Source organism: Rhopilema esculentum, chromosome 16, assembly GCF_057945365.1.
Source record: "Rhopilema esculentum isolate cy_ngs chromosome 16, ASM5794536v1, whole genome shotgun sequence".
NCBI lineage: Eukaryota > Metazoa > Cnidaria > Scyphozoa > Rhizostomeae > Rhizostomatidae > Rhopilema > Rhopilema esculentum.
This window is the reverse complement of record NC_142830.1, coordinates 8,439,157-8,457,328: the sequence shown is the minus strand read 5'-3', so window position 1 is coordinate 8,457,328 and position 18,172 is coordinate 8,439,157. Positions and strand designations below refer to the sequence as shown.

General features: G+C 34.8%; 1 protein-coding gene across 1 annotated transcript in view; it reads right to left on the bottom strand.

The window, feature by feature from the left end:
- Positions 1-8,579, bottom strand: part of LOC135682188 (GATA-binding factor 3) — a 43,801-nt gene extending 35,222 nt beyond the window's left edge. The window contains exon 1 of the mRNA XM_065196963.2: positions 8,229-8,579. The gene's annotated coding sequence lies outside the window, so the exon portion shown is untranslated. The remainder of the gene's footprint in view (positions 1-8,228) is intronic.
- Between the last annotated feature and the right edge of the window lie 9,593 nt (positions 8,580-18,172).

Sequence of the window (18,172 nt, the reverse complement as noted above, 5' to 3'; positions counted from 1 at the left end):
GAGTAATGATAAAATGGATTGGGTATACCCAAAGTGCCAAAATCTGCCGAGTCATGATTTTCATGACTGCGATGCTATTGGTTGATCTTAAACTGGTCACATGAACTCGCCTCGTACTGATTAACAAAACAGTTTCCATCAATAGCAAGTTGTCAACAACGGATGCCAATATCACATGAAACCGCAGCGATCACGCCGAAACCAAATGATCCCTATAGAGAAGGCCTATCTACCACGACTCAATGCCTTTAATAGAAGATATGGGGTGTGTGGGGGTATTATAAAAAAATTGATTGTCGCTGCACTGACAGATTACAGATAATTAAACGGATCATGAAAAAGTTGAGCAAACATAGGAATAAAAACTAGTAATCAATTGAAGTAACAAAAAAATACAATCAGGAGTTGCCACTGACTGACACAAATGCTTATTTTGCTTATAACTTCAAGCTCATTCTTTTAATATCCAGTCTCAATTTTCTTGCTGTTCATTTGATACAAACACTACTTGAGATTTTTCTAATTCAAACCTTCTATTAACATGTGGTACAACCAGGATTGTATCTGGCACTGGCAGAAAGGTGTCAGCAAAATATACTGTATCCTTAGTTTTACTTGTTATGGCCCTCAACCCCCTTCTACCCCCCCTTCCCTTCACAAAAGTCTCCAACGTCAAGGTATGTCACTAGCTACAACAAATCTATTTTCATCCCTTTTCATGGCGACAAATCAAAATGACTATCTAAAGCTGACAATATCGTAGACTAACGTTAGCGATAATGCGATAAGGTTTGATGAAAAGATAAAAATACAAAAAATGCATTGCTAGTCGCTAAAATGACATTCAGTTACAATTATTATCTCATCTTCTGCCATTTCATTGAGGATCAGCTCAACAATATTCCACTTAAATTATCGAGAAAGCATCTATTGCAATTTTATCTACCAAGGCAATCTTCTACCCACACTCGAATTCTACGTTCTCATTGGCTGTCCGCAAAATTACGAAAAAATCAGAGTAGTTCTCGGACTGTCAAGCATTCAAATAATTTCATTACTGGCAGTTTTAAATTTTTCGTTTTTCTATTTTATACGGAGAAGAAAATAATGGATTTTTCTTGATGTCATGCTTCGATTTAATGTAAGAATTGCTATTATTTGCATATGATTTCACATCAAGTTCACATCTTTGTCTGCCATTTCTAGACTGTCGTTATGAAGAAGAATCATAATAAAATGATGGAAAGATATTTCGAAAAATTTACAAAAGAGAAAAGAAAAGGATTTTTTAATTTGATAAAGTCATACTTTCATTAATCATGAAGTTTTCAAGAAAGGATGTGATCGATGCGAACCAAATCTTATGACATTCGCTAGTTGTTAATCGCACTTGTCGCTTGAAATTATCTCATATTACCTTCAGTATCGTTTTAAAAACTCAACATTTTAGCAAGCCTACGTATATTTTTTAAATGGTCCCTTTTAAAAATATTGTCAACTTTCTCTTCTGATGCCAAAAAGATGAGACTTTTATTTACAAACAGGAACCACAATTCGTCATAACGGATGTTGGATTGAAAACTAAAAGCAAACGACTAGAAATATCGAAAATTAAATACATATTCGTTCATCTATGATTGGTTGTACACATACTGATGCAATGATCAAGATGCAAAGAATTATTGAATTTTTGATACCGAAGGAGCCAGAGCTGCTTAAAATTGTTTTCATTGTCCACACTTGACGAATTTGACAAATTGACAAAAATTTTGCAGATTGAAAGATGCCGTACTTGAAGTTCATTACTTAAAAGTGTTGACTTTTGTACTCGGGTAACAAAAAGTACTCGGGCAACGAAAAGTACTCGGTAACGAAAAGTACTCGGTAACCGGGGGGGAGGGGTTGGTAACTAGTCAACTGAATTTGGGAATGGTGTTCTTCACCAAGAGCACCAAAGAACGGTCCAGAGCGTGGTTAATAACAGATGATAGCTTATATGGTAACAGGGTACTTTTCTACTATAAACAGATAAAGTGGCATGCACTCTTTATAAGAACAATTTTATAAGCTAATTTTAAAATTGGTAAAAAGTTTAGAACAAATTAAGAACAATCTAAGGCCAAGCTGCCGTAAGCTTTAGACAACGTTTTAACAAAAAAAAGAAAAAGTTTAAGCCATATGTGGGTACTTTTCAGCCATTAGCCATGTGTGGGCCTGGACACCTCCCTAGAACGAAGAAGCTAGCAATCGCACTGCTCACATCCTATTAATTTAAAAACAAATTAAGAACAATCCAGCCTCAGATTTTTGAAAAAATTAAGAACTTAAATTTATTTCATCTGATAAAAATGAGTGTAATTCGTATGAGGCCAGGTAAGCAACTGTTTCCTAAAATTCCATTCTATTTAACGCCTGCCTCCACCGAAATCTAACATTTCGGTGTAGGAAAAGATGTGAATAAAAGTGAATCGAAAAAGGCCAATTTGTATCAAAAAGCAAGTATCAGCAGAACTCTGAAGCAGAAGCTAATTTATGGCTTGTTTGGACACCAATTGGCGGAGCACCAAACGGGCTAAAGTCCAAAACCACCTTCTCCCAAAAAAGAGGTTTTGATCAAAAGTAGACTGCAGCCAGGCAGTACTTTTTACTAATATTTACTGCAGGCATTTTTTGTAAGAATTCATAAGTAGTACTGAGCACACTCAACCTTAAGAAACTACTCGAAAAAGGTCATTTTGTAAGTATGATTCTCTTCGCCGACTAGGCACCTATTTTCTGCGCAATTGACATGGATAATAGAAAGAAGAGCGCCTTGCTAATTAGGAGCTTTGTTTCATGCTACCTTTTTAAAGTAGCTAAAAAATCAAGAAACTATGTCATTTTCATGAGCTACGTTTCTTATAAATGTATGTACCTTCTTCAATGACTAATATTATTTTAAAATCACTAAAGCCTATTCACAATTTATAAAGCTTATATGCAAGGATGTCGTAGTCGAATTTCATATCTAGTGGCTGTTTGTTCAAGCTTTTGAGATAAACAGTTTGAAGGACCTCTAGAGAAATCCTATAAAACAAGAGACCAAGGTGACTGCTAAATTCATTGCGACGTCTGCTTTAGAAAGGCTAACGTGAAAATAGCGCCATGAATTTTGAATGAATCAGACAAAAGCGGATTAGCCATTAAATGAAGACTTGCGCACTCTCTGGATACACTCTATCGCTGAGAAATTCATTTGGAAGCGAAATTGGAAACAATGTTATTTGAGTTGAGGGAACTTTGTGGCATTCATAAACTGAATGCTAGTCTTGGAAAAGACAAAGACACAGGAAACCTCTAATAGTTAAAGCATAGTTTTCATTAGCTTTAATACGAAGACCCATTTCCCCATGAAGCTGGAAGCAACCAATTAACAGCTGACAATAAAAAGTCTCTTTGTGGTAGCACATGGAATTCAAAACAACACATGAACTGGCAAATGTCGAGATTCCGGTAGTGCCCTAGCCATTTGTAAAAAACGATATGACTATCCAAGGCAGGGGTTTTCCCAAGCTCTTATATCAATAGAGTATAGCATTGGAGGATTATATTCTTTCCCGTAAAAGAAATGGAAAAATTTTCAGCGTCTTTAGCCGATACCTATCTAGACAGCCATGATATTTCTTGGATAATAAATAGGACCCTATTCATGCTCTTTAGCTGGTTTAAAAAAAATAGATATTTGAGATACAACAAACAAGCGATACTGCAAGCTTTGCGTAGTGTGTGATTTATGCTTGCAATCTCTTTACGGAGCACCTGACTGGATTTGTAAAGAAGATTTACATGAATTTTCCATAGAAGAACGCAGGACTATCATTCTGTTTAGAAACAAAAAAATAAAAATAAAGTATTGTCGGTTAAGCTTAACCATTGAGGGTCTTATTTTCAGATTCACTTTAATTCTATAGTTTTATTTTGCAATATCATTATGTCTTCCCATTAATTATTGTCAGCTTTGCAGACATTCTGAAGAAATTGCCAAATGGACAAAAAGGAGCATTCATTGTTAAGTATAAACATTACATTTCTTTGGAATTCGAATAATTTCCTTTAGATACAGAACCAAACTCTTTCTTTACAATGTTTCCGCCTTTTCATAAATGTTATCAAAATTCTTTCTTGTTTATAAACGCAAATTTCAAGAAAAGAAGGTGGCTATCAACTTTTATACAAACGAGAAGGTTTAAGGTTCAGTTTTTTTAGGATTTTCAAGTACACAATTTGAAAAAAATAGTCCCTGTTAGAAAGTTTTGCAAAGGTGAGATTTGGAGAGGCTGCAAAATTTGAGGAGATAGGAGTTAATGGAAAGCGAAATTAGAATTTTCAAGATCTTTTTCATCACTTGCTTGCAGGGAAGAAGAAAAATCATGAACTTCTTGGGCACAATAATCAATAACGGCTTGGTTTAATTCTGCAATTTTCAAATTTAAGATATTGCAAACTAGACTCCCGAATTTTTTACAATCATATTCTTCCAAATCTTTCATTAATCTTCACAAATCAAAATCCGACATCTGTTTATTAAACTTTCTGACACCAGAAAAAGGCGCAGAAGGAACGTTGAACAAAACGAGAAGCAAAAAACTTAAGTAAAAAGAACTGACTTTGTCATTTCTAGATTCCTCATTGCTTCACTGTATCTAAGTGCAGATTTGAGCAGTAAGAAATCCTTAAGGGACATCTATAATCTATTTTGCTTGTAGCAAAGTAACTATGTATATTGTACATTTATGTATGTTATTGAACCTCTGCTACGGTTAATTTATTTTTCTCTTCTCAAACAACGCGTTGATTACTGACGTAAGAGTGCTTGCAAGGAGATCTTCACCAGCAAGCAGGTCTTGACATCATTGTAAAGAAAGGAAAACGAAACGCATTTGAAAAATTGTTAGAACATTACAACGTAGTATATAAAAGCCATTTATTTAGATACAAAAGGTCATCATTTGTCAATGTTGTTCATCAGAAGCTCAAAACCTACTTTTTAAGCAGCCTAGAGATTGTCGTCCTTTACCTATTGTTTTCTCTTTAAGCATTTTCTAAAAGGTGAGGTGCTCTCTCTTCAATTAGCTTAGCTAAAGAGAGTTCAGCAGCGACTATTTTCCTTATCGAGAATACTCTAGATTCGTGTAGTATGTTTCTTTTGTAGTATGTTTTCTTATTAAATGGATATGAATTCATTAAAATAGCTGCACGTTGTTCAATATTAGACTTTTCTTGTGTGGTGGAGTTTAAATTGAACTGAACTGAACTGAACTGAACTGAACTGAACTGAACTGAACTGAACTGAACTGCACTGAACTTAACCTAACTTAACTTAACTTAACTTAACCTAACTTAACCTAACTTAACTTAACTTAACTTAACTTAACTTAACTTAAAGTCGTTGTCCCTTGATCTTGTTCAAGCAGCATCACTGGATCATCAGCAACTCAATGCTTGCACGAAGAACTTTCTAAGGGAGCACTGATGTTTACAAAAGCAGGCAAGATAAGCGCAGATAGGTGTAACGTTGCTGCTTGTCGTCGATTCAAGATTATCTCGCTTCAATATAAAGAAAGTTTTTTATCTTTCTTATGTTCGTGCTCTTCTTCGGCAATCTACAAAAGTTTCGATATACAATACTTCCTCGAAAAAATCATATCTTTATCTGAAAAATTAGCTATGTTTTGCAAAACATGGCAACCGCTTTATTAAGCCTTCACTTAAGAAATGATGCATTCAAAGCTATTTTTGTGTAGGGTTTTGATATCTGTTTCTTATATCTATTAACCTTTAAATGCATGGTCGATAAAATCAAGAGAGGCCAGTAATGGGATAATGGGATGCTCCCCGCAAACATAATTCTCTACCCGTTTTCCATTCTAAATCTTTAAGTCTTAATCAAGACATTTGAATTGTCATTTTTATTAAATAAGAATCAACATTTACTGGCATCGATTTTAAATTTTAGAATATTGTTCTTCTTGCAGTAGATGTACCGTTGGTTATTCGCAAACAAGCTATACGCGTTCGTTCATCTTTGTGGTGACGGCATCTTGATGGCATAATACTAACACTAAAATCATTTAATCGGCAACTAATCAGTCTTATCTTCTCATTTATCAAAATTTCATTTTATAATGAATTGTTTACTGTGAATGAAACAATTTCCAGCAAATATTTCAAATTCACCCTTGATTAAAACATCCTTTACATCATTGGCTCCTAGATTCATCTAGTTCCCATTAGGAATGGTACTAGATCACCATTCCTGGTTATCTAGTTCCATTCCTAGTGTCGACAAATTTGCTAGTTCTGATGAAAATGCATCTAAGTGCTCAAGGAAGTCAATAGACACGTGTTAAATTGTTTCTGCAGTGAATGCTTAGATGTCGGAAATTAATGACAGTTTTTTCAAATTTATGTTGACGTCGTTTGAGCTTTGGTGAACACTACTATTCAACTTCCGCTGAAACTAAAAATCAAAAAGTTTTTTTCTTCAAAGCTTTTCTCCAACAATTTATTTCTTTCCATTTCACAGCATTTTTCCATCTTTCTAACCGTCTAAATGATTTTTGCACTATATCTTATTTGCATGCGGGTAGTAGAGAAGACTAAACATTAAAAACATTGTTTCATATAAAGCTCTTTCTGCATCACGATGGTTCTTTTTTTCGACGAAAGTCATATAAAGACAATGTGATAACATGTTTTTCATTACATGATTGCTTTTTAACAACACCAAAGACCATCGTGTCAAAGCTATGTTCAACCTTTTGCATAACTCTCATTTTTACGAACAGGTTTATGTGGCCGCTAAAGGCTATGTAGAGTTAATGGATATTTTTACCTTCCTTTCCCATTGAAATAGTTTATCAGTAGATGTTGGTTGATTTAAAGAGAAAAATTATACTAAATAAAGAGGCTTAGATTGTTATGCAAGAAATGAAATTGCCTTTTATGATTGCACACGGATATTTGAGCAGGATTTATATTTTGAAACCACTAGTCAGTACCATATTTCGAGCGTCAAGATTACTTAAATATGCAGTTATAATTATCAACATACTAGATTTATAAAATGATAAGTAGCATAGTATTCTCATATATTGTTGGAACTAAAAGAATTAAAAAGCTGAAAAATTTGCTTCTTTCCACAAATACAGTGACATGTTGGCATAACTTTATCGACTATTTTCCGAAATGTTAGGCCTGGCAAAGAATCTGCACTGCTTGGTAACAAAATAGCACGTTCTATGGGCATTAGCCTAAGTGATAATCAGTAGAGCTACCAAAGATCGACCTTTTTGATGCTATTGGAAAAGATCTTATTGGTTTCTGGCATTTTGCAAGAGTCTTTAAATGAAATTGCGACACTTTGAGAAATTGCCTGGCTATTCTTTTTATGGATTCGAGGCAACAGACAAGCCTTTTCTGCCGGCAGACTTTTTATCATCGTAGAAAACAACCTGCAAATCGCTCGTAGATCAAGACAAAAATCGATGATAAGAATCCATAAGGCTTGATAATGATGACTGATAAACTTGCAAATTAGATCCCTATTTCTAGTCATATTGAACAAATGAAACCATAAAGATCTATCTTCATTTCTCTATAAAATCCTATCTTTGATTTTTTATTGTTATTCATGATTTCTAATAACATCCCTTTAGTAACAAGGAATTCGAGTTTAAATTGAAATGAAAGTATTTTAGTATGTTAACTCTGACCAATAGCGCAAATAATAGTAGATTTATCGAGCATTAGCCTATGAGTAATTTGAGAATAACAAAGGAGCTCTGTCGAGTAGCATGTCGAATTTTTGGATAAATTGCAATTAAAAATTTAAATTACGAACAACAATTGAAATTATGTTAGTAATTTTTGACAAAGAAAGAATCATCTGCTTGAAACTTAACATGCCTGTTTTGCTGTTTTGGTAGACATTGAAATTTTTTTTGTGATCTTGGAGACAAGTTATTACAGTCAGACCCACAGACACTGACGCGAGGAAAGGTGGTGGCCAAAACAATAAAATTGTTATTTTTACTATGAAGACCTGTATGTTTCGAGTAATTATCTCTGAATGTTAATATTATTAAAGTAAATTAAAGAAAAGAAAACACAGCCAAACACAGGTGATCGTGTAATGAAAACACGACTACATCTTTTTGGGTGAAGAAAATTAAGCTGACAAAACTCACCTGTATGGTAGTGGAAGCTGGAAATGCCTAAGCTTGGATCCGCTTGAGATGATCTGCAGGACAACTTCTTCTCAATCTTGATCTGAAGATGTAAAATAATTGATGTAATCTACCACACCAGCGTGACCTCAATTTGAGATTATCCTTTATTTTAACTTTTCTTGTCTGAGAATGTAGATAAGAAACCTTTTGGATTTTAGTGCGATGTGCAGGAATACTCCTAAGCCTTACTGAATGATTTTCTGGTGTGACGATTTCTTCTAAAGAGAGAAACAGCCGCCAGTGCCTTTTTAAAGTAATGCGAGAGAGCTGCGTGACAACGAGGTTTATACCCGCCTCTCTGTTGCTTTATGAAAGGCTGACGGCTTTGCAGGAGAATTTCAAGATCGAAAATTAAAAGAACACAAAACTTTGAAGCCAGATGTGGGCTTATCTTAAACAATGAGGAGATTTACGATTCAGATGACTGAAAACAGCTTTTATAAATTCATGCGCAATGTATGAGAGCTACAAAAATTTCAGCGCATAATTATGATAATTTATTTTGGTGCAGTTGTGTCCACCGCAGTCCTGATAACACTCTTATCAGAAGTCCTATCTTTTTGACGGTGGAATTTCAATCAGAATGCAAATGGGTAGCAAACTACCAAGGAACTTTTCCCGTGTTATCAGCAGAATTTTTAATGTAAACTGTCCCTAAGACGGGCTGTTGGTTTTCGAATAAACTACTCAACATGGACAATGAAAAGCATAGTCTCATTTATGGATGAAAGAATAAACCTAGCCAGCCTTTTAAAGACAGCGTTTTTTGCCAAAAGTAAACTAATAGATAGCTAAATGGATCTTCTTCACTAGGAATTGTGCCTTTCTTGTTTCCCATTTCCTATTCACCGAACAGCCTTATCAGAGGTCTGCTGAAATAGGACCTTATCGGTGAAGAAGTAAAACATCTCTGCTAGCTTCGTACAGAGATGTGACATCATGGGTGTCAAATCGTTTGTATTAATCATTTCTTATAACACTGAAAAGAAAATGCGTGTTGGTGCTTTTAGAAAGATAATTTAAAACAATTTTCCAGTTCGTCGCTGTGCCATAATGTCACCAACATTTCTCTTTGGCTATTAATAGTAAAATAAAGATGGATTAAAACGCTAAGACATTCGCAATGTTTTATGATTCGTGTGCTATGATTTATTGTAGAATTTTTACTTTATATAATGTTGTTGTCAAATATTTGTTGAGTTTAAGAAAAATTAGGTATGTGAAGGGGTTTTTATTGCTGGTATAGAAATATCTAAAAACATTAGTTTATTGAGGATTATACTACTTTCTTGCGACGTTACCTTATGCGTAAAGGCTGCAAAGAAACTGCACCTATAACACAGCTCTTGCTATTTTTATAGAGTTTAACCTACTGATTATGAATTTGTTGTTTTCAAATGTTGAGTACATTTTTTGAGTTATAATGCTTATGTTTCGACAATTGCTACTTAAATTGACGTCATTGTGTACTTCGGATAACCTAGCCTTCGCGTGAAAAGCCAGAAACTCTGACAACAGCGATTCGCAAGATTCTTGCAGCAAGCGGTAGTACAGAAGTTGCAGTTTCGTTGCATCCGAATAAAAATATAAAGCTCTTAGTTTCTAAAATACCGTAAATGGCCAACAAAGATCCCAATCACTTCAAGCCAAAATACGTGAGGAAAGGGCCTAGGCAAAGTAAATAAAAAGCATACAGCTAAACAGATGTCGAGCAACGTTGTTGCATTCAAACGCTACTTTATGGCCTTTCCATTGCATAATGATTTCAGAGTTGGCAAGACACGGGGAACGACAGCTGAACACGGTGACGTAGCAGTGTTACTAAATTCGTTCGCCTTAATTTGGTTTTTCTTGGAAAGGGGGAACTTTCAAGCATTGAAACTTAATAAAAAATTGGGTTTTCACAACAAAAACATGTTAGTCAAGAGAAACAGATACATCTTTGGCTTGATAGGTCTTTTGTTGCAAAGATAAAAAGCAGAGGCGAAAACAAAGAATGGTGCATTTTAAACAATAAAAAAGATATGAAACAAAGTCACTGAGAATTCCATTTAGAAGAAGATACCGTTTATTTATGCGTTATTTTCTTTGCTTGTTACATTCGAGTTTCGTTTACTTCTTTTTGCTACGTAGCCATTATAAATTTTCATGGTTTTAATCTACTACTCAAAATAAATGTATTTTCGAAAATATTCCTAATAAATACTAAATTGCATGATATCAACTATTGTTCAGTTTCTTGATAGAAAAAAGAACACAGTTATTCACTTTACCGAATAAACCAACAAAACGTAAAATGGCTTAAATGTTTTGAAGAACAGTGGAGAAAGCAAGAGACAGGGCCTCTAACCTTGCGGTATATTGTGTGCGAAAACATACAAATCAAATAAATAAATAAATAAATAAAATTTGTTGCATTGTAAAGAATACGAATACATAACCTTTTTTGCGGTAGATAAATTCGTCAACATAGTGCTTAAAGACGGTGTTGTCAGCCTATTCACAGTTCAGCAAAAGTTTTAAAGGCTCTAAATCAATTTCAATGCACGAAAATTTGGCTAGAAAAAGCATTTAACAAGAGAAAGTAAAGTTTGCTTATAAATTGAAAACTCACTTTTATGGATAGCCAAGGAAACTGTGGGGGTGTCCTCTGTAACAGAAGGCGTAGAAAAAATTAGTATAAACTCGGATAACCAGAGCAAATAAGATCATGCTATATCAGCCCTCAATCTTGGTATAACGAAATCTTAGCATATTTTCCTGTAAACTAAGACCCCGCTATTAGCTGCAAATATGTTAGTTGCGCTGCTCATGATTGTACATCATCAAAATTTCAAAGCAACATGTCTTAATTTGCAATTATTTATTATAATGGTGGAAAAATTACTTCACTTATTTCATTTTCAATACAACAAATTTTTTCGGAAACTTTGTATTAATTCGAGAAGGATAAAACTTAGAAAGCTTATCCTTTTATGATAATCGAAATTTTTTCGAAAATAGTTTAGAAGCAAAGACTGTTGATGTACACAATTAATTTTTCCTTAAAAATGATTTGTTCTCGTTCTTCTTTACTGGTGTATTGCTAAAAGCTATTGTTCTTCGGCTGCAGGACATACCCAAGAACTTCAGAGCATAAGTAAAGCCAATAAGATGTAAATTAAGGTGCAGTAAAGCATTTGCAAGAAGCATTATTAGATAGGATCTATGAAATTCTAGAGTTTCAGAGCGAGCGCTAATTAACTTCAAACTTACCTGAGACAAGAGCATATCGGCAAGCATTCCTCTCAAAAGAGAAGCAAGCAAAGGGTAAAAACTGTAGAAAAAGATATGATTTTAGATGAAAACTTTAAAAAAGAGATGCGAAATTTCGATGAAGTTTTATCAATGCTTTGATTAAATAGGAATTTACATGAAAACCAACATACCACGAAAAAAATCTCTTACGCATAAGATATTATCTAGCATGTGATGTTTTTCTTCACTAAGAAAATGCAATACGTCTTTCTAAATTCACCGTTCTATTTGCTTAAGTAACCAGGCTGTGAATGAATAGCTGCTAATAAATAGGTCGTAATAGATGAAAGAGAAGGCGAACTTAAAGAAATAAAGGATAGGACCACGGTGCCCAGGCCATTCATTTTTGCAATTACGGCTGCACGAATCAAGGTGCCACGAGAGGATCGAATAAAACTGCTTCAGTTCTTTCGAAATTCAATTATTTTTTAGAGCTATGAAAATCAAGACAATATTTAAATACATGGAATAGTCACCATGTTTTAAGCATTGTATTTTAACAGGTTTATGTTCGTTTAATATTTTGACTATGATATTTGATATGGCATTTTTACAACTTTTATAATGACATTATTATATAAAGCTTTCTGGAAAGAAACTGATTATATCATGATGTGGCTGAAACTATATTATGTCATGGTCTGACTGAAATTTAACTTAAAAACTTAAAATTTGCTTTCCAAGAAAACTGCTGTAATTTCAGTAAAAAATATGGCTTCGTAGCATCGATGCTAAAGAAACATCGAAAGATTATCTCACAGCTCTGATGTGGAAATCTTTCCGTGCTGTGACAAAAATTGTATTTTTCATCACATAATGCTGGAATAGCGACCAAAGTTTGTATCTATCTCTATGTAGCATCCAAAAAGCTTTTAAGACAACAAGAGGCTATGTGTAGCGAGAAGTCTTCTGGTCCTTCCTCTATACGTGACAACAGCTCACGATTTCTACTCCTATTATTAAACAGGTAACTCCTGTTTTTAATCCAATCACAGAGCCACCATCTCAAAATTAGGCGGCAAAGATGGTATCATTGACGGCTATTGCTAAAGGCACGTGAAGATATTTTAGTTTGGCCATAAGACGTTTCCTTTACTTCACGTGAGCATAATTTACTCATAAAGCATGTTTAGGTATTCACCTACAGTAGTTTCGAAAGTTCCAACTAGTGTTAATGACGAAAGCTGCGCAAAACCAGACTTTCATGTCACTTTCTGCGCTTGTATGGATTTGTCAAGGTGGTGAGCAAGAGGAAAACATGCGTGTCGAAAGATGTCAAACCAGTTGGATTTTAAGATTTTTGGAAAAGACTAAGTAAAACGTTGCCGCACACGTGAGGAAACAGCTGAAATCAATTTTACTCAGCCAAAGTCCTACTGTGCGTGTGTGTGCCTAGCATTATGAACAGCTTGATAAAAAAAGTTATTGCATCACTCACTGGCGGCTTCTAGGTGTTACATCCAATAGTTTCGAACTTTGCTGAAAATGGCAAGCAATGTTGGGTTATTTGCTTTTCCTCTTCCTTGCACTATTTCCGTGAAGAAAACTTAAGTACCAAGATTATCTAGCATGCTTCCATGCTTCGAGAAGCGCAAGGATGATGAAGGATGTTAAAAAAAACGAAACAAAGAGATGCAGCAACTTTGACCAAACACAAGAAAGTCAGCTGTGATGGACTGCGTTCACAGGCCAGCAAAATACCACCAATTAATCTATATATATGCAGTCTTCCATTGGGTTAGACACAAAAAATCAGACGTTCTTAACTAGTCCGGCTAACAATTGCGTTTATCAATTTCGGGGCTGGCAGTTGGTAATCAAATTGTTTGATACCTATTGCCTAACTGAACTAGCAGGGGTCAAAAACAGAAATGTACGCAAAATGTCACATGTTCTTTGGCCCAAGCTTGAACATTTCATCAAATCCAAAACTTTTTTTCAATTTCATCTTTTAGATTATTTTTTTCTTGCTAGAAAGCAATCGATTTCAAAAACCAGCAAAAGCGAAAAGCATCAATAAAGCTTTCTTCACACTTGAGAAGTTTGAGTGGTAAGCATATTTCAAGTTCTTTTTACATAAAATTTTAGTGCAAAGCATATTTCTCATCCAGGAATTTCGATAGATGCTGTAAATCCTCAATTCCTTTTCCAATATAATTTTGCATTGACTTTTAAGTTCGATGTTCTTACCTATTAATATTTCTCAACATACTTCTATTGATTCATTTCATGTTTTTTATTGCGCAATGCAGTATTTCAGAATCAGCCAAAAAACTACAATATTTTTCTAGTCTTTGCTAATCCAAGCTCATACCTCTGTTCTCATTATTTGTGTCAAACAATGTGTTTGACTCACCAAAGTTTCACAAAACGGTTATGTTTCAATTGTTACTGGCTACTTTGACCTTCTGTGTCATTCTGTGTTTTGCACACTTGATGACTAAAATGAAGGAAAAGTAAAGCAGCGTTTGTATCGATTTCAATAGCTGAATTTATTTAGTCCCAGGAGAAAGAATGAGAATAGAGTCTTTAAGAAGGTTACAATAGTGTTGTGTTGCAAGCGTGATAGTGATTTCAAGTTGTTTCACACGTGAAGTTGTGTCAGTATAAATGGTCTGTACTGAAATTTTCAGTTCACACGTCGATAGCTATTTTGCGGATAGGTACTCCTTCCCACCCCTCCCCTAAGGATATCAGAGTATCTGTACTGTAGTGGTGATTTTTCATTTACTTGATGCCAAACTTATGTCTAGGTTTTCATTTTCTAGCTAGAGCTATAAGCTTTAGCAATCTTGTGTTAAGTTCATGATATTTTTTCTTTTCGTACTCTTTGTAAATGGATTTATGTTTGACATGCCGATGTTAATTCGCAAAATGCTAAACCGACTAGTTCTACTGTTCAAAAGACTCTTATAAGTAATTTCAATTAGCTACTAAATAGATGTTATTATTTTCGGTTGAATGAAATGAATTAGAAAATAGTTGCAGTTTTATTAAAAGGAGGCAGAAGAGTAATAATTGCAGAGCGCATTGACCCAAGCAACTGCAAGATCAAATTTCCTGCGTATCCGTAGAGCAATGATATTTCTTACTGCTGTAATATAACATGCATTATGATGAACAGGCTCAAACAGTGACAAGAGAAAAGAGCACCTTTTATGTCGATGATGTGATTGTAAATCACGATGCTGGCTATTCATAAAATCTTAGGTCAGTTTCAACAGGCCGATCTAAATGAAGTAAATAACTGTACAAGTACAAGGCAATTAGCTCATCTGGGTATTCGACGTATGCCACTGCAAAGTTTACTGTGCGAAGTCTACTGCAATCAAACTACAAATAGAAATCCATTTTGGTTTCAATATGATATCAAGCCATTGGAAACCAGTGCGAGCATTGGCGATCATTAAAACATTTGCGCAGATTTATTGAGTAAATTTTTTTGTAGAAAACTGTTAGACAAATCCAGTTTATTAGTAGACAAATCAAGCAACCAATCGATGTAAAGACAATGGAAGAAGATGATTTTTTACTGTTTGATCGAGAACTTTTTAAGAGTTGGTTGCTTTATCGACAATTACCCAAAAATAATTCCAAACAAAATAAGCAACTTCACTTCTGAATCACGATACCTTGCCTACTTCCTACAAAAATCTGAGATGCGCATTAAGATGCGTCAATGTGTGTCTACTACAAAGGCATTTAGTGCATGAGTTAATGTCACATCATTTCTTCTTCTTGAGCTACTTCAAGGTTTCATTAAATGCGATAAAAATCCGCTTTTTATAATAGCTAATTAATGGTACACATAATTTTATGGTTCACGAGAAAGAAAAGGCCTGATCACAGGAAAAATCACAAGATCTACGGTGAAACATACGTGGAAACAGGTCTACTGAGATTCTCGTGATTTATAGCTCTTATGAATTATTGGCACGAATGTTGTGGTACATATCATCTATTCATAAAACAAAGCTCTTAAATCACCTTGAAAACTTTACTGTCAGTGAGCGTGTTGGGTACATTCATAAATGCGATTTCAATAAAGGTCTTCGGGAAATCGCATCGCATCGACGCTCTTTCTAAGAGTTTTTAAATGCCCAGCATCGATAAAATATCAAAGAAATCAAATGCCAGCATATTATAATACGAAATTGCAATTCTCTTAGCAAGTACGCTCACAAGGGTCAGGTATAATAAGGGTAAACTTCATAAAGTTCCCTAATATCTTGAAGATCCCCATTATTCAAAAATCGTACAGAAAAGGACATTTCCTGTGAAACTATGAAATATTAATATACAATTCGCTATATGCTATGAAACTCTACAATTGCAAGTGATAGAGCAAATTCTTGGTGTACGAAATTATCAAACTAAAGTTGAGATTGTAATTGTTCATTCATACTTTTGTGGTGGCTTCTGGAAAAGAGCTTGAAAGAAAAGAATGACGTTAAATGTTGATTTACGTCAAGGCATTAAAACTTATATAATGTCTTTAAGTTCTATATTAGTTTCTTGATCTAGAAATATTACGGGAATGCTGAACCAACGTTGGCAGCCTGTTATGGTAATGCCTCGTACCAGAAGCAACAGATGACGCAATATCACTTGCAGGAAGTCTAAGCTTGCATTCCTTTGAATAAAGCTAACTTCTAACCAGTGGGTATTAAATAAACAGATAAAAGAGATAATACTGAAACTGTCACAGATTCAACTGACAATAGAAAAGTCACAATCCAATTAACAACCATTTAGCAACTAATTAGCAATCAAACAAGACTCATTTTGTTGTAAAAGCTGGATAAAGCCTCTTACAATAAGTTTTTATAATCCAATATTTCGATTTCGATCCAATTTTTACCCTCACCCATGTTCTATTCGATAAGCATCAGTATTCGACAGATTTGATGTTCTGGTGCCAATGGTTTAGGAAACTGTATTGTTTATAATAATTTCGTTTATGAAAGTGGGCATTTCTGACCCACACGTTGCATTAAAACTTTATTCCTTATTTTGAAGCCTGTGAATTGTTCCAATGAATCAAACTGTTCGACCTGCTTATCTGTACGAGAATCAAAGCTGTACAATAGACTGAAATAATCTCAGCATCAACGAGGATCTCTCTGCACTCAAGTAAGACACGCCTTCAACAGTTTCAAATTTTCTTTGTTTCAATCAATGTTTCAATAAACAAAGACATGGTTTGATTTTAAAGGGCTGTTGAAGCTCTAACATGGCGTATAGGTAGACAATTGTTGCTCAAACGTTTTTGCGCAACATTCTCCTTTACAAACAAACAGTCAATGCGACTTGGGTGGTAAAGCAAACGCTAACATGGAAGGCAAGAATCTATACATCAGTATTCACGCTGCAGATTTCTGGTATCTTCTAAGAAAAACTGTTCAATTCTCATAGCTAGATATCTTTCATAAAAAAATATCCACAGTAACTACTGTTCTTTGACTGTATTTTTTAACTGACCATACAGTGAAAATTAGGGCCTGTTCATTTGAGGTGAGATTTTTCATCCACGTGGGATTGACCAGCCTACAAAGTGACTTGTGAGGCTGTGTTCGTATGAAGCAAGGCTGGCTCAACTAGTTATCAATGCCGGCGGAACCAAATTCATATTGGGGTGCTGCCATCGTTTTCCTTCTCATTCAGTACACAGTTATAAAGGAAACATACTACAGTTTGACAATTATTGTGGGGGGCTCCAGCGCCCCTGCCCCCCGGTTCCGACGGAATCTGGTTATTATCCTATTGTTGGGTCGGTGGAATTTAACATAGACATAGGTGGGACAAAAATAATATGAACACGATTAAGTTAGCCACCCCAGTATGAACGTGAGTGGGAAGAAGCCCACACCAGTATGAACGAATGAACAAAATCTTAAATCATCCAAACCGAGTATACTCTCTTGCTCCTTTAAACGACAATCAGAGATATTTTTTCCATTAAAAAATGATTTTGTTTAAACTTACCGGCAATAAATTTATTTTAAAAATAAGCCATATATTTCAAGTATTATTTTTGCTTATGCATAAGCCTACTGTTTATCGCCAGATAAAAGCACATGAGACAGGAAGATAGACTAAAACATGCTGTAGTGAAGATTTCGCTTCGTTGACGATCTTCAATGAAAGTTCTGTAAGAACATTTTTTTCTTCTACATTTTACACATTACTAAAACGATTTCCACAAGAGACCGGCAAGGAAAGGAACGGACCATCACAATGGCAGTTCGAGATAATTTTCCCTACTATATCTCATAATGTGGGAATACCTTTCCTGTTAGACTTCAAGAAAATGAGTAAATCAAAAGATGACCGACAACGGAGCAGCAGGTCCGTCTGGTTGTGTTTGGTGCTGAAAAAGCAGCGATCGAAGTTACAAAACACGACGCGATTGGTCCTCTCGCTTTTTAAGTGGAATGTATGCACGACTTGACTCTTACTGACGCATTGAAAACAGTAATATGTTAAAGATGTAGTGAGAATGAATCTCTATGTAAAATAAAATTTTAGGCAATTAGGGCTCTGTCTGTAAAGTTAACCAAAAGAAGGCTGAAATATAAAACGTGGGCTCGGCGACAAGACTCTTA